General features: G+C 38.7%; 1 protein-coding gene across 1 annotated transcript in view; it reads left to right on the top strand.

Annotated features, from left to right (window-relative positions):
* LOC113236100 (E3 ubiquitin-protein ligase ZNRF2) overlaps window positions 1-23275 on the top strand; it is a 166820-nt gene that overhangs the window by 140762 nt on the left and 2783 nt on the right. The gene's annotated exons all lie outside the window — the stretch shown is intronic.

Here is a 23275-nt window from a genome sequence, read left to right as displayed (position 1 = left end):
GGTTTTCTGGATAATGCCCCGGCATGAATGAATTCCATTACTCTGGTGATCATGTCTGGAATTGCCTACTTTGAGACCACGTAATTGATATGGCTATCTAGCTAATAATTATTATTAATATTTTTAGCATTTTTTATTTTGAAAGAAGGTAATTGCTGTGGTTGTAGCGCACGCGTTTATTTATTCCCAATGGCACCTAGAAATATTTCTATTCATAAATAAAGCTACAACGAATAATTACAATGACATTCGCTCACTTCCAGAGCACCTAGGACTGGAACTAGGCTGTGACGTCATTGGCCTGATCTGATTAGGTGAAACGTGGAGTGCTGTTATTAGCCGTGGTTACAAGTCGGTTTTATTATTGCATTATAATCGTAGCACACGGCGTTTTTATTCGGAAGTAAATATGTAGTTACTAGGTGATTAAAAAAAAGAAATATTAAGAAGTGTTGCAGTTCTACTTTTGGAATTTAATAAACATTTGTTGTTGTTGTTGACTTTAACTTCGTTTTTCCATCTACCTACCTGCTTCCAAAATGTTAGTGTCGTGTTTTTTTGTAATAACTTTAATATTGATTATATTTAAAAAGAAATAGTTTCTTCTTTTTGCAAAACTTAATTTCCGATCTTAGTTAATAAATGTATAGTTTCTCTTTATTGTTATTTTTTTTTACAATTCTCCGAACTGGCTGTTCACTGCAAAGTTATGCTTTGTAATGTACACAGTAGGGCAGATTAAACGACCTATCCAATTAAACGATTATACAAACAATTTTTTGTCTGAGCAGCGTCGAAACTTTTCGCATATAATGCACGAACAAAAAATAGTAGAATTCCGTTTAATGACGTCACAATCTAGTTACAAACGGCGACTATTTTTAGACTAAGTACCTATGAAAACCTTTATGGCTTACTATGTTCGCCGCCCAAGGACGCTGCTCTCGATTCTAAATCTTTGTTTTTCTAAATCGTATGACAAAAATATTATTATTTTACAAAATTGACAATTGTTTATAGAAAACAAGTAATTTTTATTAAATCAATAAGTTGAAGTTGCTTTACACTACAATATACAAAATGGTTATGTCGCCTACCGTGGGTTCAGATTAACTGTTAAAGATTTATGCCAATGATTTATTTTTCCAAATTTATGACGCATATCAAGTGAAATTTGTACGGGCTATTATCGTTTAGATCTCTATAGCGAATAATTTTCCGACTATCATCTCAATTGAAAAATGTTTCAATTTTAATTTTGTTAGCCGGCTTTAATTTTCAGATGAGATGCATATTAAAGTAGCACAACATATTTTCATATCTCTTTGGCAAGTCATAGAAGAGTCTTGAAAGAAAGAAAACATGATTAATATAAAAAAGTCGCTTCTTCATTCACGCACGAATTATTTTTATCTTATTTGCGAAGTCTGTTTATCACTAAATAAACCCAGTGGTCGTGCCCAGTCCGGCGCTACGAACGGTGTAGTCGTGACGCATTGACCTCCATGACGTCACAAGTCGCGTGCCAAATGTGACGGCTCGGGAAATGACAACCCGCCAGTTGTATTCCAACAGCCGTAACGGCCGCGCGTTCTTATTTATGAAACAACTTTCGATTTCAATAAAAATATAAAAATAATTATGCCCTTTTCTCTGTACATCAGTGTATTAGACTATGTGGTGGTAATGTAGTGAATAATAAAAAAAAAATAAAAAAAGTGAAAAAATTAATGGTGTTTTGGAGGACGTGAAGTGTTATGGTGAGGATGGGCATCATCATTGGAACGTGTGTGCCTGATGCGGAGCAGGACACTGCCGCATACGGGTCCCAGCTGCGGAGACCGCCAAGACGGATTCTGTACGGTAAAGGCAAGACTGATTCTGTACTTTTACTTTTATGCTTAAGTTAAATAATAACTTTGAAAATACGAATTTACATTAGGTGTGATGGTATAACCTGTTTCGATACCACAATTCCTTAATTATCAACGTTTTATTTGTTCTATTTGTAGTAAACACTTATTTCATTCATTGTAAAGTTCTTGCAAAACTTAATCTCATGGCACAGTTACTTAAACGGTTAAGTAAGGTTCCTATTTCATAATAATTCAATAACAATGTTTCTTATCTCACAATTCCGATCAAGTATTTTATATTAACCATAATTGAAGTAACCCTTAAATTGTAACATTTAAACGCAAATCTATGTATTTGTGTGATGTTTATCGAGGTTTGTCATGCATAACTGTTATACATAGTAAACTGGGTAATAGCTCTTAGAATTTGACGTAAATTGTCAGGTTTTGATTATTAAATTGTTAAAAATTTATAATTACCAATATTTCCAAAGCCATAAAAAAGAAATAAAGGATAGAAAGTAAGAAAGACATTTATTAGTATACTAGAAAGACACTACAGAAAAAACAAAAGTCATAATGACGGACAGTATAATTGTATAATAAAGGAAAACGAAAAATAAAAATTGACAACATAAAATTCAAAATTTAAATATTTTTAACACATATAACTAAAGTTAAATTTAAACGCAAATTATTTATAAAAGAAAGACACGAAATATAAATATGTATATTTTGTGGGGTACCACCTGCGGCAACAAAAAGGATAACTAACTCCGCATTTAAGAAAAACACGATACGGTATCAGCACCGATTTTCGGTTTCGGTTCACACTCATGCGAACTCTTCTTCTTCTTCTTCTTCTTGCAAAAAAGAACTAAAGCTAAGTACCACTTTGAAAACGTCAAATGAACTGGCAGTTACTATAAGACTGTTAATTCAAGATGAAGTACCTTTCAAGATGTTGCGGTATCAAAGCAACGCGCAGCAGTGCATGCGTTGGCGGAAAAAAGAATTTTTATGAACATTTGTCTAAACAAATTTTACATTATACATTCAACACTATACACTCCATATATATAAAAACTATAAAAACAAATTACCAATAGTTGCACATTACGCAAAAATACGAGACTAAATATATCCGATGCAGACATAACCATTTATGCGCACAAAATGTCTGTATTTTCAGGGTTAATTTTAAATGAAATTGATGAAATGTTTTTTTACAATGCCTAGAAATGTAATCGTTAATATTTCTCAATTACGTTCTAAACAATGCTTAATTCAAGACTAATATTTTATAAATTTAAAGCTATATCTTTTTAACGCCGTCGACCGCTGTTTTCTTATTTCACTTGATGGATTTATTAGTCTGTCTTGATTAGATTTTATTAAATTTTAACTGCCACCAACTGTGCCACCTTTGATGTGAGAACACATGAACTGCCGCCTTTGATGTGAGAACACATTAACTGCTCTCAAAACCAACGATATATAATATAATCTAATACTGAAATAAATATTTTAAACGAAGCATTTTCCCATTTGAAATAAAAATTATTAATTCCGAAATTGTTAATAATACGCATGTTTTTAATATCACAAAAATATTTATTTCATCGTAAAATACTACGTTGTTTTACTATAGAAACATAATATTTTCCGCGGTGCCATACAAAGTGCACCACTGTGCAACGCTGTGACATATCAAACAAGTTATGGAGATGCGTTAATTTGATACTTGTTGCTCGAATCAGAGAAACCGTAAATTGGTCCTCTTACACACTTTCTAATCTGCTAATTAAATTAAGTAGATGTTATTGTTTCCTACATTTGACGTGCTGTACGAAAAGTGTGCACTTTAAATAACGTGAACACTTATTATGTCCATTGAAAATATTTATTTATTTAAAATAGATATTAAATAGTAGTTTGTCGTGATTTTACTTTTGTGTTATACCCACAGAGCAATAAATACGATAGAAGTGTTAATTTGCGTGGCACGCGCGCCAACAGTTCGCCGAGTTCCGCGAACTTGAGCTCAGTCCGTCATTTTCGCTTTGTCGTGCCAATTATCTTACCTTGAAAATCGTAGATAAATTGCATTATTTCGCTACTTTGGAGTGTACCAATGATAGTCGCACTTGTTATATTACTATGGTCGTGGTTTGTATAATCGTTGTCTTATTTTATTTAATTTTAATAATTTTCGATTTTCTATTTATCGTATTCATTTTTTTTTTCAATAAACGAAAGTAAATCCTACCGCTGCAATGTGGTCGCTTGTTTTTTGGAGAACTAGTAAACGTCTCAAATTCGTCGTCGTTCAGCTATTAACCGCTAGATGGCAACACATTGATTGAAATTTCAATATAAAATCAAAACGTCGTTACTTGCAATGATAGGTAGTGAAACATTCAACGATATGCCAATGGTGCTGTTGCGTATGTTGAGTTTTGGCGTAAGCGGTTCTGGTAATGATTGAAGCTTAAGGCACTTCCATTGTTTTTATTCTTCCGTGGTTATATCCACAAGACTAGACAAATATAAAATAAGGTAATTAAACGACAGCTTTTATCAAAAATTTTGATGTTATGATTTCCTTAGAATCGTAAAAATGTAAGATAAGGCAGACAATGTGTTTCTTTCTGTGTTAGTGATATTACTAAACATACCATTGCTTAATCGGATTACCTACCCCACTAATCACTCGGTAGGAATAGTGTTCGACCGCACACCTTCCCGTAATAATTTGTTCTTTAAGTGTTTCACGTTATTCTTCGGCACTCCGACGTATAAATAGTAGTAATCTTTATTAAAGTGTTGGGTCACGGTTGTTTTTTTTCTCAAGTATTCTGTGAATCTTATTTTTCCCGTGTATTCTTCATAGATATTATTGTCGAGCGGTATATCGTAATCAGCCTGTATATTCGGAAAACCTTGTCCCTTTTTATCATATTGCCCATTCTGCTCACTTAGCCATCTTTGTCCAGCATGTCCATTCGGTTTTATAGAATGTGGGTGGTTACACCCGTTTCCCATGCATTGAGGATTCAGCATGGATATAGGCGGCCTCATCATTAATTGTGGCACCATTGGTATGGCCATTATTGGTGGCATTGGTGGTAACGGCGGTGGCGGCGGTAGTAGTGGCGATAGTGGTAGCATCGGTTGAAGTGGTCTTGATACCATCGGAGGCGGCTGTGGCGGTAACATTGGTAGTGGAGGCCGTGGTATCATCGGGGGCGGTGGTGGCAACATCAGTGACGGAGGTTGCATCATCATCGTCGGTGGTTGTGGTAACATTGGCGGTGGTGGAGGTCGTTGCATATGTAGTTGGGGTTGTAACATGAGTGGTGCCGGTGGTAACAATACTGGTGGCGGTGGTAACATGGGTGCTGGCGGTGGTAGCATGGGTGGTGGCGGAGGTAACAGGGGTGGTGGCGGTGGTAACATGAGTAGTGGAGGTTGCGGCTCTGGACAAGGGCAATCAGGACAACACAATTGTTTTTTCTGACATTTAATCGGCGGACACGGCGGTCGCGTCTGCGGTTCAGTCGTGGTAGTAGTTGTGGTTGTTGAGGTGGTCGTAACGGCGAGCAAAAGAACCTTTTCAGTCACTTCTTCACAGTCAGGAGGGGGAGGAGGACAGCCAGCTGGGCGCGCGGTCGTGGCTTCATGTAGATATACTATCTGATCTCCGATAACCAACGGGCGAAGTTCTTCTAAAGGTACAAAAGTAGGAACGTTCACGAAATGTTCTGACAAAGATTTCACCACGTAGTCCTTCTGGAAGCGACGCATTTCATTCGGTTTCATCAATTGATCTTCGTTTGACTGTAACTCATTGCGTAGTTCGTTTAGAATTTGATGCTTATTTCTCTGTTTATGTAAATCCTTTTCTATTTGCTCCATTTTTACGATCAATTTCTCTTTTGATTTGATAACAGTCGTTATCAACGTCGTAGGGATTGTCGTTTGCGTCAAAATTACGTACTGCCTAGGGCTTGATAGTTGCGCTACATTTACCGGTTGAAATGCATATTTACTTAATATCTGCGCACGGTGAGCAGCCACATCAAGGGTATCGTCCTGTCCTCTCAGAAACCGTATAGCTCCATTCCCCGTCTTACCTGTTGATAAAGAAATTTAATTGGAACAACCAGAGAGATGACTTACGCGTGTCTTAAAAAATGTATTCTGTTGTACTCGATATTTAAATGACTTTTCTAATCTTTACTTCTACACTGGGTTACTCGCTTGCGTTTGCGGTTCTAGTATAATATCATAGTAGGGAAACTAACACCAGATGCAGTGTAAGCCTACGTATACGAGTGTCCAATGTCCATGTAAATTAGTGTTCAGAAAACCACACAGTTTCTTACCCAGCCTGCCGCCTTCGCCCAAAGGGTGTTTCTTCATGAAATCTAGTCTTGGTCTTAACAGCCGTCCTCTTGGTCCTAAAAGGCGCCCTCTCATTCCTATTGACAGCCTTGGTCGACCGCCAGCTGCCGCAAGTAATCCTCCAGGGCTACCTAGCCGTTTTGTAAATTGATATGAGGGTTCTGTAGATGATAAACTTGTACCTTCTGGTCTTTCTTTCTGCTCCTCTTTGAGACTTCTGGCCTTCACATCATGATTGCGGTCGCGGCACTCTTTGCACATAGAACAATAGAGCTCCAGATTGTCTGACGTTGGACTTCCTTTACGACACATCTGACACGCAGGTCTGCAGTCCATGAATGTTGATGTTTCTGGTAGACACACCAACACTAGAAACACCGGGAAAAGCAGCGCGAAGTGCATGATATGTCTGTAAACAAATATAACAATTCATCTTTGGATTTGTTTTTGAATTGAATTTAGAACAGGTAGAATCCTCTATCCACGCAATTTTTATATTTTTTATAAAAAATACTATAAACTATATATTAGGATGTAGACTGTTAACACGTGGAGCCTGTTTCGCTGGTATCTGTACATTTTATCGTGAATACGCTATAAATAAATATAATTTTGCACACATATTTTATAACAATACACATTGTTACATGACATGTACACAAACATGTTGTAAGTGAACAACCAAAACAAAAATTTTATCAAAAATGTTGCGAAAGTATTTAACCACCGATTCTGTGCGTCACCAATTTTTGGCTCAAAAAGAATTCTGGCGTGCATAAGGCCCCAATTACTTCATAGTTTATATTTTAGTGGCAATTAAAATTTGACACTAATCGGGTTTACGTATGCTACATATCGTTGATATTGTTTCCTGCTTTTTGAGATGCATCTATTTGTGAACCACTCAATTCCAGACCTTGCACGACTTCGTATCAAAACTCAGAAGAATTCTAAACAAAACACATAAACTGTATTAAAAATATTTATTTACTAAATATAATGCAATAACTTTTAAGCTTGATGCTCTTTTAAAAAAGTAGATATTTTAACAACTATGAAAAGTTATAAAGTGAGGTTAAAAAATTCTTAATGTTTGTACAAAGTTTATTAAATAAAAATAAAATCATCATTTCTTTACAAAATTGTTAGTTATCGTTACTGATTACGATCATCTGGTAGCAATACTATATATTCGATTGCACACCTGCTTTTAGTAATGTATTTTTGAACTCATTTACAGAGTTTTTCGGTACACCTACATAAAGATAATAGTAGTCTTTGCCAGAATGTTTGTCCCTCAAGACGTCTGCGAGACTCACCCCTGTGTACTCATCGTAGAGGTCGCTAGCAGCCGGTCCAAAAGTGTTAGTGTCAATCGGAGACAAAGTGAGCTGTTGGTTATCATCATGCTGAGGTTCATTCTCAGTGTGATGTTCAACCACAGGTTGAGGTTCACCCTCATGTTGAGATTCAGCCTCAGGTTGAGGTAACGGCCCAGGCTCAATTTCAGGCTGATACTCGCCTTGAAGCTCATTACGAATTGGAAAATCAGGTCGCCTTATCTGCGGTGAAACTTCGTTGTCCTCATAATTATTATACATGTAGTCGTCTTTTCCACATCCCACATGTGCACATTGTGACTGTTGCATTGGTTGTGGCATTATGTAAGGTTGTGGCATCATGACCGGCATTGGCATTAGCGGCAGCGGTGGTGGGGGCGGCGGCGGCGGTGGCGGCAGTGGTAGCACTAGTGGTGGAAAGATAGGTGGTGGTGGTGGTAACATCGGTGGCGGTGGTGGTGGTAACATCGGCGGTGGTGGTAACATTAGTGGCAGAGGTGGTGGTAACATCAATGGCGGCGGCAACGGCGGTGGTGGTGGTGGCGGCGGCGGCATTATCATTATAGGGGGAGGAGGAGGCGATGGGCAAGGACAGGTTGGACAGCACTCTTTCTTCTTACATTTGTACGGTGGACATGAAGGCGGTGGTAGCGTTTCGGGCGCTGCCGTTGTTGTAGTGGACGTAGTAGTTGTTGTAGTAGTGGTCGTTACCGCAATCAAGAGAACTTTCTCGGTCACCTCCTCGCAGTCAGGAGGGGGAGGAGGACAATCGGCTGGACGCGCCGTTTTAGCTTCGTGTAGGTACACAATTTGATTCCCAATATTTAAGGGGCGTAGCGATTTCAAGGGCGGCAAAGGTTGCACGGTTTCTAAATGTCCTGACATTACGACATAATTCTGTTGCATTGGTTCCGCCTGCGCTATTAACTGTGGTGTTTTTTTTGCGTTTAGTGATAGTACTTGTTTTGTCCCTGAGTGTGGATGCTTTTTTAACTTTTTTATTTTATTAATCATCTTTGGCGTGCGTGTTGTCATTTTATTATTATTGTTCATTATAATTGAAGTTGTGATTATACTTTGGTGCATTTGAGCCACAGGGTGATGAGTATCTAAGGGCACTGCCTTTAAAGAATGCTTTAAATGCAGTGAATTTTTGTCATGTAGCTGTAATCGTCCACCCTTCATTCCTGGCTTTCCTCCCGGAGTAGGGCGCATTAGTCCTTCTCCCCTGAAACCTGTAGACGTAAAATTGTGTCAATTTATTATGTCCTAGCTCACAAAATAATTTTTATTGTTAATTTCGTTATAAGTGGTCGATGACTTGCTAAATGCAATATTTTTATTCTAAGTATCTGTTGCTTTAAAAGTCTTATTATTCTTGAATCATGTCGATTTGTTTCATAGTCGTAAATATTCAAAGTTTATTACTATTTTTTTATGACAAAACGATTCTTACCTGGTCTGCCGCCTTTGACGAAAGGATGACCTTTTATGAGACCTGGTGCTGGTCGACCTCTTGGGCCCATTGGCCGACCTCGTGGCCCTAACGGGCGTCCTGGTCCTACCGGACGTCCCCCTGGGCCCACGAGGCGTCCACCAGGTCGAATCCCAGGTCGACCGCCGGGGTGGCCTCCTGGTCGACCACCTGGTGCTCTAGGACCACCACCTGATGCCCCAGATCGACCACCTGGAGCTCCTGGTATTTTCCCTGGTTCAGGTCGTCCTCTGATTCTTCCCGGTCGACTGCCATATCCCATTGACCGTAACCCAATACCAGGTCCATGGCCACCTAAGTTTTTGGTTGGGGTAATGTCATGTTTTCGGTCACGGCACTCTTTGCACATGGAACAGTACACCTCAAGTATGTCGGCCGTTTCGCCGCCGTCGCGACACTTGTGACACGAAGTTTTGCAGTCCACAAACGTTGATGTTTCTGGTAGACACACCAACACTAGAAACACCGGGAAAAGCAGCGCGAAGTGCATGACTTGTCTGTAAACAAATATAACAATTCATCTTTGGATCTGTTCCTAAAACATTGGAACAATGACAGTGTTTTAATGATGGCACTTTGTATATTGTTCACGGTTTGTGTCTTATTTCTTTAATTATATATTTCTAAATATTCCGTTGATCTGTAGAAATGATTAAGCTTCTGTGCTAAAAATTAAAAATAGAAAATAAAATTAAAGGCAATAAAACTACTTTTTATTTGAAAGATGACGAAATCTTAAGATTTCTAATTAAATTGGAACCACATAATGTGATGTTCAAACATAAATTATAATAACTGTAAAGTTAGTTTGTAAAGATTTTAAGGTAATTGTGTCGCTTTAAAACAATCAGGATAGTTAATTTGTTATATACAAGCATTAAAACAAAAAACTTGCTAGATAATGGCTAGTAATAATGTCAAAACTGCTAATACTGGACCTCATTATATTGTCCAAGGTGATAAAATTGACCTCAAATGTAAAGTATTGAAAAAATTACAGCTATATTTTCATTTCAGTGTTACGACGCGTTCCTGCATCTTTCGGAACACCTATGTAAAAGTAGAGAAAGTCGTTTGATTCACGTTTATTTTCATTAGCCTTCTTTGGTTTTATGTATTTATGATTCAACGACACTTCGTTCCCATTTCTTGATGTACCTTGAATGTGGTCCTTTTCTATTTTTTGTTGTTCTTTTTTATTTACACCGAATGTGTAAAAGTCTTCTATACTATACCGTGGTGTATTATGAGTATAATGCGTAGTGTGCCCATGCCTCAGCGAATTTGCATTTCTTGGTCTAGTTTTAATGTAATTGTTTGACATGTCCATTGCAGTATATAGATGTCGGTAGTAATATTGGTACGGGTTATAGTAAGGGTTATAGCCCCAAGGAGCTAAGGGCATCCAGTAGGGCGTTGGCACTGATACTGGCACTGGCATTGGCATCATTACTGAAGTTGAAATCGAACAAGGACACACTGTGCAACCACAACGAGTGGCGCAAGTTGTCAACTTCGTTTTGCACTTGTATTTTGGGCAAATAGACCGCGGTGTGACTTGAGGCCATGTCGGTGACGGAAGAGTAGTAGGAGTAGTAATAACAGAAGCGATAGTGGTGGTGGTGGTGGTAGTAGTAGTAGTAGTAGTAGTAATAGTAGTAGTAGTAGAGGTGGCGGGGACAGTGGTAGTAGAGGCAGCGGTACTGATAGTGGTAGTAGGAATAGTCTCAGATAAATATATTGGTGTATCAGGCGGGAACACTATAATTCTTTCCTCCTCCGACTCGCAATCTGGAGGCGTCGGGCACCCATCTGAAACAGTTTGTGCAGGTTCTTGCACAACGAATAGGTGGGCGATTTGTCCATTCTTATCTACTGGCACTTCCGCGAGCTGAATCCCGTCTTGGCCAGGTCTCAAAGTTTGTAAGACGTATGCGTTTTCAAGAACCTTTTGAATATCTAATGCATTTATCGGTGTGTTATGTTGTGAAGATGGTGTTGTTTGGGTCATTTCATGTGCTGAAATTAATTCCAGTTCGTTGCTAACACTTTCCTCTTGCGTTGTTCCTAGTGCTGAAAATGTCAATTCAGTAGATTGTACAAGGTCTTGTGACTGTGGCATAACGCTGACTTTTGTAAGAAAATTACTTTCTGCTTGTGATGGCATTTCTGAATGTGGCTGGATTTCAGGACGTTGTGTTTCATATACGTCCTCTCCAACTTCTCCCCCTACTTGAGAGTATACCCCTGTTGGTTCTCCTGCGCCGATTGGTATGGTTTCTGCTGTATATAAGTCTCCATTCATGAACGCATCGTAATCTACTGGAACTTTCTCCCCTATTGGCGCTTCTTGCTCTATTGGAGCCTTCTGCTCAATTGATACCTCTTGCCCTATTGCAGCATCTTGCCCTATTGGAGCCTCTTGCTCAATTGGAGTCTCATGCTTTTTTGCAGCCTCTTGCTCTTTTGGGGCTTCTTGATCTATTGGAATTTCTTGCTCTATTGGAGTCTCTTGTTCTATTGGAGCCTTTTGTTCTATGGGATACTCTTGCTCTATTGGAGTCTCTTGCTCTATTAGAGCCTCTTGCTCTAATGGAGCCACTTGCCCCATTGAACCATCTTGCCCTATTGGAGCCTCATTTCCCGCTGAAAAATCTTCCAATGGGTCATTTCCTTCTACAGGTACACTCCCTCCCAAAGGTACATCTCCTTCCACCGAGGCATTTACCATTGGAATATCTTCTATAGTAATATCTGTCATTGGGACGTCTCCTTCCAATAGGACATCTGCGCCAACGGTGAATTTTTCACCAGCAGGGACATCTCCGGCATCTGGGACATCTCCGCCAAATTGGACGTCTTCGCCACCTGTGACGTCTCCACCACCTGGAGTAACACCTGCTGAGACATTTGCTTTCACTGCATTGGCTTCTGTCTCCGGAAGTTCTCCTTTTTCGGCGGGCTTTTTTTCTTCCATTGGTGCATGTTTTGTCACCGTGGCTTCTTCCTCTAAGGTAGGTTTTCCTTCCATAGGTTGTTTTGGTTCTTTGTTGGCAGAGAGACTTGTTTGTCTGAGATGTACTTTTGAACGCCCAAATGATTTTAACCTATGTGGTATTCTTGAATGCTGTATACGTGAGAAATGTGGACTTGTTCTTTGTCGCAGATGTGAATTCGGATGACGCGTTACATATCTATGATGGGTATTACGCTTATGTGGCGAATCTTTTTTTACTTTATGTGGGACAAGTAAATTCTGTGGATGTGGACGTCTCGTCTTTTGATCCCGTGGGGAAACTAAGGTCGTACGAACGCCCGCTCGAATGCGTGCATATCCAGTTCCACCACTTGTCGATCCTGAAAAAGAATAATTATTTGAAATAAATATAACGTAACGTTTAATTTTGTTCACATTGAATATTCCATTTTAGTTACCAAGGTGCTTACCGCGTCTCCATTTCTCAAGAAATCGATTCTCGAGTACGTCCTTAATATCTTTCCCTGGAATTCTAACTGGGCCCTGTCTCAATCTCGAGTTTCTTTCAGGCGTGGATTGTTTCTCTTTGAGCCGACTTCGGCACTCGGCGCACATGGTACAGTACACTTCGAGGACTTCAATCGCGTCGGTACCTTGTCGGCACTTCGTACACGCGGTCCGACAGTCCACAAAAGGCGACAGTTGTGGGAGATAGACAAGGACAACGAAGACTGGAAGTAGGAGATCTAGGTGCATGGCTTGCCTAAAAAATGGTGTAACTATCTTTACTCGTGGTGCCCTTTAAACGTAATTGTTAAAGGACATGTCCCTACATGTATTTTTAGGCTTTAGGTAGTTATTCCGAGTGCCGTTGCGTCGTCGTTATTTATACGGGGGGAAGAAAATGTAAGCTCCGAATGACCGGACATTACACATGTTATGAAAGACCGTATAATTGTGAGTCTCACACGATTATTTGGAAATGTTTTTAAGCTTGCAAAGTTACACGAGTTCATATAATGATGAAAAGTTTTAATGACTCGCATTTTACGCATTTCAATAATTTGCCAATATTCATTTACCTTTGTTTGAAATTCCACTTAGACTATCACAATATTTTAATACATTTTGGCACTTGCACTTCGTTGTTCAGTTTTTATTTCACTAAAAATATGTATTTCGAAACTAGAGCTGGTCGTTAAATTGACCAATTGTTCAATCTGTTCAACCGAAACAGGTTTCGTATGTCGTTATTTGAATTTCGGCGGCTAGCTAGAAGTGGTAGGTATAGTTCACTGCAACGATTGAGGAGTAGCAAAGGTCTGATTCACCACTAATTTCATCGAATTATAATGTGAACATTGCTTTGTAAAAGTTTAACTTGTCAACATTTTAATTGAACTGAAATTCGGTGCTGGGAATGTATCACGTTTTTCATCAAATGCCGAATTAGTTATTCTTTTGTTGCCACAGCTGGCACCACACAAAGTATCTTTGTACTAGATTTTCATTGTGAAGATTTATCTTAAAAGTGTTTTTGTTTTTATGTTTTTTTTTTTTACTTATTTATTACTTTTCTTTTGTGGTGTTATTTGTGGTAACTTTTTTTTCTTTGACACATTCTCATGTGAATAACTTCAATCCCTTAAAGTAGGCAACGTCTCTATTGGATATTATTTTCTGTCGATATGAATTTTACTGCCTTATATAACACAATTTACCGTTGCCTTACACAATCACACGCATGCATGTGGGTCACCCAAACTACCACAACTAGTCTCGAAAGCATCTTCCTTGACTTGGGAACAGTGTAAGGTGCCTGGTAAGTTGCCTGTTCAGTTTTAACTTCAAAAAGCTAACGTCCTACCCAAACGATTTGTATGTTTTAAGTCTATTTTTATTTACCTTTTTTTTAGTCATTGAAAATGAAACTATTGTTTTTGAAATAAGATCTAAAATTGCGTATTGTTTTCAAACAAACCGTACCTTGGTCACGACTGACTGTTAATATGTTATTTACATATTTGCTACTGTCAAACTTCAACGCAACCTGTTCCAGAAATAAATGAATTATTAATTTTATTATGGATTTCATTAGGGCTTAGGTGGGCTGCAGCTTCTGCCAGTTTGATTGCAGCTTTGCATGGTTCGCCAGCCCGATATCAATCGAGGCGATAAGGTCAAAATCAAATTCTTTAATTTGGCATACAATAAAACAAATACAAATTAATACCTAATATTTAAACAAATCTACAGAGAATTATGGCTGATGTTCTGCCATAAACCTTAATGATGAAAGACACTCTATACAAATTTACAAACACACATACTTGAACAAAAGCAACAATAGGTATACATACAATAAAATGCTAAAATATTGAAAAACAACATCACAATATGTTAAATTCAAAGAAACTTGATTTCCGGGATTCTTATAAAATAGCCATTATGAACATTACCTACGGCAAATGTTTCTGGAGATTAATGCAGCTGAAAACTTTGTAGGCTGAAGCGATGTGCAGTTTTGTGGTGGTGTCTGTCGTTGTGTTTTATCTACTATTCGTATTAGATACGATAGATGGAAAGCAAGGTGGTTGTCCTAAAATTGCGCAGCTATATTTGTGTACGCGTAGGTAGTGTTTTGTTCTCGCCACAGGTCTTTGCCTTTACGAAGTATTTCGGTCAGGGTATTCACGTGTAGTCGACTTCGTATAAAGACATCAAAAAATTTGTTTTGTTCATTCATCAATTTATAAAATGTACACTGTGTTCATTAATACAATATTTTACTCCATAGCAAACTTTTTTGATAATACTAAATTAGTCGTGTCTTTCAACGGTGAAAACAATTGAACGCGAAATTCAGAAGAATCTGAATCAAGGTGCAGGTCCATTACCCTATTCACATGTCCATTCACGCTCATCTGTTTCAGGTATTTATAATCGGGCTTTCATGCGACATGAATCTGCTCATTGAAAAACTTAACTATACAACATGATTCCGCACGGTTAATCATAAAAGTTTACCGTAATTAGGTATGTCTTCCTTTGTAAAATTCTTACAACCAACAGACGAGGGCTTAGATTTCTTTCTGCTATCACTATGTAATTTTCTTTACACTATAATATTATATGTATTGTATCTTTGAAGCAATGTCAAAATCTCCTGAATCTGCTTTTTAGGCTTTATTTCGTCACTGTAGAGATGACATTTTAACTGCCTCCGTGGCCGAACGGTTACCATACCGGACTGCCACGCAGAGGTCCCCGGGTTCGATTCCCGGGCCGGGAGAAATATTTGTATGGCCTACATTTATTTCTCTCGTGAGTTTGGGTGTAATTTGTGGTTGTCTATGTGTGTGTCCATGGCACCCGCGACACAGGGTTTCCCTAGTGCGGGGCTATGTTGAGTGTGTGCGTTATTATTATTATTATTATTATTTATATGTACTTAAAAAAGGGGCATAATATAACTTGTTGAACACGTAAGAAAAGGTCGACAACTATCCTTAAACACAAAAAGAAGTTAGTAAATTCTAAAACTCGAAAATTATTCTCCAAATAGGTATGTAGTTGATATAGTAATCGATTCCACCTCAATCAGTCCTATAGTATGAACGTAGTGCTGCAGGTACACAATGTTAGGTACACACGTAATGTGTTTGTTATTAAATGGTTTCGTAGCGATAATGGTAGTTACAAGGACACAGTTCGATGAAAGAAATCCATCATTTCTTTATTAATAGAGTGTCGTTATAAAACTATTGATGTATGATTATTTATTGTGGTAACTTCATGTTATGTTTGTATTGACGTTTCAAATTATTCGTAAATCACCTCAGACAACCCATCAATATGTCATGCAGGATTATTTACAGAAAAACAGCTCTGGTAGCATAATAGTTAGACATCTCAAGCCGAGACCGTGGATTACAATCCGGGATCTAAATTTCTCGAAATTCATGTGCGAAAAATGTTAAATTTACCACGGGCTTTTCGGTGAAGAAAAGCATCGTAATGAAACTTGTACGTCGAAGGTTTACAAGCTTCGGAAAACATGTGAAGTCCCCAACCTGCTTTTGGCCAGAGTGGCGAACTATGGCCTAAACCCTGAGAGGAGACCCGTCCGTCAGTAGGTCGTATAAATGGGTTTGATTAACGTGCCTTAACACATATACGCGATCACTCATGCTTAAGTCACAATATGTACAGAAACGAAGAAATTTCTAACAAATAGATCTTCTAACAATAGAATCGCAATTTCCCTTGCCTCTATCAGACGCATAAAAACAACTCAACATAAGTTTGTTTATCTCGAGCCGTTTGTATCGGGACGTGACCTGCGTGCAGATTGGTGGCGAGTTCATTCCCCGTGCAGGTTATCTCGGTTTCAAGGATCCTCTCTGGGAGGTCGTCCTACCTACGGTATTGAATGGTGATTTGTGTGTTAATTTACTTCTTACTACCATCTTAGGCCCTTTTTCTCACTATTGAGATAAGGATTCAGCAGTGCCGTCAAGAGTACATCAAGCTTGACACTTTGGACATGGTGATGACATTTAGTCTTAAGTGCCTGTGGGATTTCTAGAGGGCCGGGCATAAATTGAACTCTGGCAGAGAACAAAAACTAAAGAGAACGGACACTCTCCGCCCCTCCCTAGCTTTAGATACCGCACCACGCCCCGCACATTGCCGGTCACATTGACTGAACGACAACAAGGTTGCCGGCGAGCCGTTTTCGCGCGAAGACGGCTTTGATATTTGAATATACTTTTCATTTATCCATTACGAAACTTGTACGTTAATATAAAATATCATTTTTCGTTACTATTTATAATGGTCGTGAATTGTGCTGTGTACGGCTGTTTATCATCATTTTCCGAAAGATGAAACGAAGTAAGTAAAAAAACTTATGTCTGAGACAAAGTCAGTTATTGTTTTCTTCATTTATTTACGGCAGAGTAATATATGTATATATAAAAAATACAGATTTATTATATCAATATAATGAGGCGCCATGACTTCGTGAGCTAGTAGACAAGGGTTAACGAATAATATACGTAAGTATCGAATATACCTAATTATTAACTAAGTAATGATGATCAACTTGGACACGCAATTTCAAATACCTTGGTTACCTTATTTAAAAGTACAGTCCAAAATACAACATTTTAAGTGCTTTTAATATATTTTTTAAATAAATCTTAAATATTACTCTAGTTAGTAAATTAATGAAAAATATGATAATAATATCATATGTGTTTATATCGATATAAATCGATAAAAACACATAATAGACATATGTAATTATTAGGATTCTGCAAAGTATACAGTATATAGTAGTTTACCTCGCGCCGGTTGAGTCGGCGCTGTGTGGTCGGTGCACATTCACCACGATGCCGTCTGGCAGCCCTGGCTTGCGTCAGTTGTCCTTCGACCCGCCCAGACGAGAGAGGCCGTGCAGTGGAGGCTCCGGAGTCCCTGCCCAGAGCCCGCTGGCCTCACTAGGGGATCAGGCGAGCAGCGAACTGCCTTCGTACGTCTGCGCCGAAACAGGTGCGCGTCCGCAGCGTCCTCGCGCACCCTCTCCGCAGCCTCCTTTTGCGACATAACTTCTCCGCAAAAGGAGGCCACCGCCTCCCAGGACTCCTCGCTACCGAGCATGGCGGCAACCACGCCCGGCAGCGAGAGGTCCCGCCCTATTGTCCCCGTCAGAGTACGGCGCTGCTTATTCCACCGTCATGAACGCCCTGCACATTCGCAGGGCGACCACCCTCTGAGGCCTCCTCAGCAGCGATTTCGTCGCCACTGATAAGGCCCCACTCCAAATGGGGGCCCATATAAGGCCATACTCCGGGTCACCCCGGCGTATAGGCTTCTGCATGGGGCTCCCGGCCTCCCGACACTGGGCAGGAGCCGACCCAACGCCGATGCGGCGCCCACTATTCGGGGAGCAAGTTGCCGGAAATGCTCCCCGAAGTTCCATCGCCGGTCCAGGACAAGGCCCAGATATTTCATGGACCTGATGATGATTTCAGGGACCTGACCGGAACCTATACTCCCGCGATGGAGATGTGGGCGCCTGTCGACACCACTAGAAGAACAAGAAATAACATCTAATTCAAATGTTACTCCCTCAATATTAACTCTACAAATTATGACATTTAGATATGTGTGATCTAGGTACAGTCAAAAGCGCATCGAGTTTGTTGTTATCGCAAGCAAAGGCTTGAATTCATATGTTAAGCGTCAAGCTAGACATGGACTCAACCCTGTGCGAATTTCTGAGGATATATGAATTTTCATGTATCTATGTCTAAATATGTATGTATATTTTTTTGAATTCTTGCTGTAATTTGATACAAATCATTACACCACCACCTCACCTGCATCTCATAACCACATGTGTTATCTATGTGTGAAACATACTTTACCTAAAACCGATGCTTGTAACACCGGTTTCTAACCTGAGCTGGAGTTAAGTAGTTACCAGAATGGCTTCCCGCGAAACCTAATGTTCTAAAATTATTTGTTACATAGACAAACGGAGTAAATACCGGCGTATTTATAACCAAATACCTTCGAGTTAGTTTTACTATCTATACGCTCCACTGGGATAACTGCCAATGTTCGCTAACTGCACTCAACACTACGACATAATATTGGTAATTGTTATTCCTCAACGAGGTCGGTCTGACGCACATCCGCACCCAGATATCTACCGTGTAATCAGTATTAACTTGTATATATCTCACTTTTCTAGGTAGATACATAACAGAGTTGTTGTTGATGCAGGTTACTTACACATCAACGGATGCTGATTTTTACCTTAACACTTTTTATGTATTTTAAAAAAAGTGATAAATGTACATCCTTACTGAATCTATCTACATGAAAAAGCTTTCTATTTTCTTTACTATTGTAAAATAATATTATTTCAAAGATTTTGTGACATTTATTAACAAAATAATGAAGCTTAATCGTTTTGAAATTTTATCAAACTTATACTTTTAAACAGATGACTTGCTTTTTCGGCTGACAGGCTGTGTCTGGAAGATAAGTAAATTATTCCAGCGTGCCTTTTAGAAATTTACCTATTTTTGGCACCAAGCATTATTGTGTTCCGGTTTGTGTTGGGTAAGGGTGCCGGAGAAATTACAGGTACTTGGGACTTGTCAACTTATGTCTCAGGGTGACGGGCGCAGTGGCAGTGCCCCTCAGATCTTTGCAATTCAAAGCTCCGAATGGCACAGTATCTGTTATGGACAGGCGTGTAACTTACCATCAGGCGCACGACTTGTTCTTCCCGCCACTTGATGTTATATATAATAACATCAAGTGACTGAAGAGTATATATGTATATGTGAGTATATATATATAAAATGCTTAAGGATATCTTCTATGAAACTTTGCTTTAATTTTGTTGGTATATAGTTAAGAAATTGATTGTTACATCTCTTGAAGGTTTATCATTCATCTGCATGACATTTAAGTAGCCAAACTCCGCTAGGACATTGACATAAATTGACGTTACATGTAAATACGGGATCTTTTGCAACACATGTGCGTTAGCATCAATTTGCATAATCATACAGTATCATCGTACTAATGTAAGTTTTCCTTCCTTTCGATGTTCGTATACCGCTTCGTAACTTTGTTATGCAGGAAATATGTACTAGGACTTAATAATATTATATGCATTATTTCGGAAAACATGATTCACAATTTGTGAGTAATTCTTTAAATTACACACCTATATATTATGACCGTTTTTAGCGGATGTCGTTGCAAAGGACTATAGAATCAGCTCACGAGGGTTATCTAGATGCTTTTGAAGAGAAGCGGCCTTCTTTCATATTATAGCTCCTCGCTCTACATAATATTATCCAACCTTAAATATCGGGTAAAATAGAACGTACCTACATTGTATATGATAAAGTTGCAAGGCGTAGTGGGTAAAATATAAATTGACTGCTGGTGCCTCTGGTTGCGGCTGTTTGAGCAACGTGTAAGTCTTCCCACAAGCATATGAAATTATTACAAAACTTTATTTATAAAAAATTATTATAAGACAAAAACAGACTCAAAACGGACATTTAAATTGACAGTGAAAACAAGAAACTTAAAGAAAAACAATACTTTAAATAAATATGAATGAACATAGCAAACATTTTATACCTAGCTATTGAGATAACAGTACCTAACTTGTGTATGCTGCAGCAAGCCATTTTTGCAAAAAAGCAAAGCACTGGTTTTCAGCTATCACCTTTGGGGCAGTACGATACGGTGAATCAACAACAAAATTAAAAATATTCTATTTAGTAATCTATTTAGTGTTGTATGTGTGAAAGTTATGAATAAAAAGGTCTTAAAATTTATGTTCATAAAAAAAAAGAGACGAAAAATTCAACAATCATAACAAAAACTCTAGGACAAAAACCTTTCGGTGACAATGTCACGGAAATGTGACTTCGACCAAATCATGGGCAATTATTATTTCCAGTACAAGACCATTATTGCTTTCCCTTGGTCACTTGTTTTACTTGGACGTGGTTAGGGAAACTCAAAAAACTGGTAAAATTTTATTCTAGTGTATTCTTCCAAAACATAGAAAAATGCTGCCGATCTTCGGGATTAGGAGACCAGCATATTACGGCAATAAATGGGCGATGTGGGGTGTACAATTGACGGTACTTAACTATGTGAAGTGAAACAAACTAATCGTTAGTAGACAGTTCATTTGCGTGTTAGCGGGCGAACATGTTTTGCACGGGTTATTGGTTGCCTTGTGCGTGCGCGTGCGCTACTGCAGTTCAAGCCATTTACATAGTTGTCAAGCTGTTTTTTGTAGGAAGGAAAATTGCATGGCAACTATGGTTATTAAAAGGGTAATTTCTAGTTTTCTGTCATAAATGCGCTCGTTACTTGTGTATAATTTGACTGGTAACTTATTCAGTAGTTTCAGTTTACAAGAATTTAAGTGCGTGGTAAAACCACCAGAGGTTCAATTACGTTAATGTACGTATACGAAAATATGTACATAACATTTAGAGACGGTCTCCAAGGTCCTATAACAAGTGTTTTAATTTAATACACTTAGTTCTTTTAATGTCCTGAGAATCTCAACCTATGGTGTTTACATAGCACCAACAAGTACACAGCGTTCTGCTACCTAATACACGATACCTACGGACAGTTAGGATATAGAATTGACAGTCTACTGACCTGGTTCCTAACAAAATGTACTTAGAACCTTTTCTATGCGTAGCACGCTTCATTTTCAGCTTGCCTATAATATATTCTATATCATCTATCATTCAGACTTCACACATTGTGTTCCTTTTACTTTCTTTACTTTGCAATCGGTATGTTCTGGCCCAATGGAATAAAAATTATATTAATAACGTTATGGTAATTCAATTGACAAATAAACAATAAATCACTTACCAGGGACAGACAGTGAAGGTCACTAACACATTAACAAGTTAACAAGAAACCTTATTACCATGCAATATAAGGCTCGTTTGACAATGACATGCGTGTGCAAACAGAGGTTTTTAAAAGGTGCTGTGAAGGCATAAGGTACGTGACGGGACTGTGTAGTGTCATGAATTGTTCAGCTCTGATGGACAAACTCAAAGTTAATATTTTGTGAGGGACCTATTGCTTGTCATAAAATTGATATTCATGACGTCGTTTCTCATAACGCGTCGATTGTCATAACATAAGGCGCATTTTTCGAATACTGCCTAGCTTTTTTACTATTATTACCTATCGTCAAATTAAATGGATTATTTGTCGAAAACTGTGTGGTTTCTTAAGATAAATCGATATTTTTTAATTAAATAGGACAATAACGTTTATTTTAAAGAAAAACACCTGAAGGGGTGTACAGATCAAACCCGGCCTACCCGGGCGGGATGGTGTCGGTGGCCTTGTTTTTAGAATCATGTCATAAGATTAGATTAGAAATAAGGCCGCCGACATCAACCCGCCCCGGGCTGTATCGCCGGGTTCAGTCTGTAGACTGACGGTAACGGTACGTACATATGGACAATTAATTCTGAGAAACAAATCACACTTACCGCCTATTGGTCTCCTTACACGGGTTCGCAATTTCACACGTTTTTCAAGAGTTGGGAGCCTTCTTCGACTTGCAGGATACATTACGATGTTTTCCTTTACCATTAGCGAAAAGTATACGTGTTTTTAGTACTACGTGGACATAATTACAATAAGCATCAACGTGAGATCACACACTGCCTTCTATTTCCATTTCTTGTTGGAAGATGAAACATTAGTTATATCAGGGTAGCTGAATAGGAACAATAATTTATCTTCAATTTATTAAATATTCAACTTTGTTGGCCAATTAACAATAGTCGTATAGGATTGGTTCGAAAAATGTGTGTACCCGCCGCCTTTTTCCTTGTCCCTCCAGCAATTCGCTGTTTTTATTGTGTCGCATTTATTAAATACGTGTTATTAATAATAATAATAATTACGCACTGTAAGTTTCCGGAATGAACAAGTTAGCGTTAATGCACTTTTTCATACGAATGAACCAATTTTGAAAACATTTATGCCACTCCTCCGCGACAATCTCTAAAACATATTTTTCACACTCTTCGACAGCCTCTTCAGGTGATGAAAATCGTTGACCGCGTAACTGGTGCTTAATTTATGGAAATAAATAAAAGTTACAAGGTGCCAGGTCGGGACTGTACACGGGATGGCTCGTAAGGTCAACGTTATACACCTTAAAAAATTCATTTGTCTGTCTGGCCGTATGAGAACTGGTATTATCGTGGTGCAAGATACGGCGTTAACGGTTATTTTTACGGAGTTTGTCAATAACTTATAATATATATAACTGCCTCCGTGGCCGAACGGTTACCATGCCGGACTGCCACGCAGAGGTCCCAGGTTCGATTCCCGGGCCGGGAAAAATAGTTGTATGGCCTACAATTATTTCTCTCGTGAGTTTGGGTGTAATTTGTGGTTGTCTGTGTGTGTGTCCATGGCACCCGCGACACAGGGTTTCCCTAGTGCGGGGCTATGTTGAGTGTGTGCGTTATTTATTATTATTATTATTATTATTAACTTCCGGCAAACAAATGGTCGTGTACCAATCACTATTCACGGTACAACGATTGTCCAAATCAACAGTAGCCACGTGACCCATACGCTCGATTGTTGC

Source organism: Hyposmocoma kahamanoa, unplaced genomic scaffold (assembly GCF_003589595.1).
Source record: "Hyposmocoma kahamanoa isolate Upper Pololo Valley unplaced genomic scaffold, ASM358959v1 89, whole genome shotgun sequence".
NCBI lineage: Eukaryota > Metazoa > Arthropoda > Insecta > Lepidoptera > Cosmopterigidae > Hyposmocoma > Hyposmocoma kahamanoa.
The sequence above is the reverse complement of the archived record's forward strand: the minus strand, read 5'-3'. Positions and strand labels throughout refer to the sequence as shown.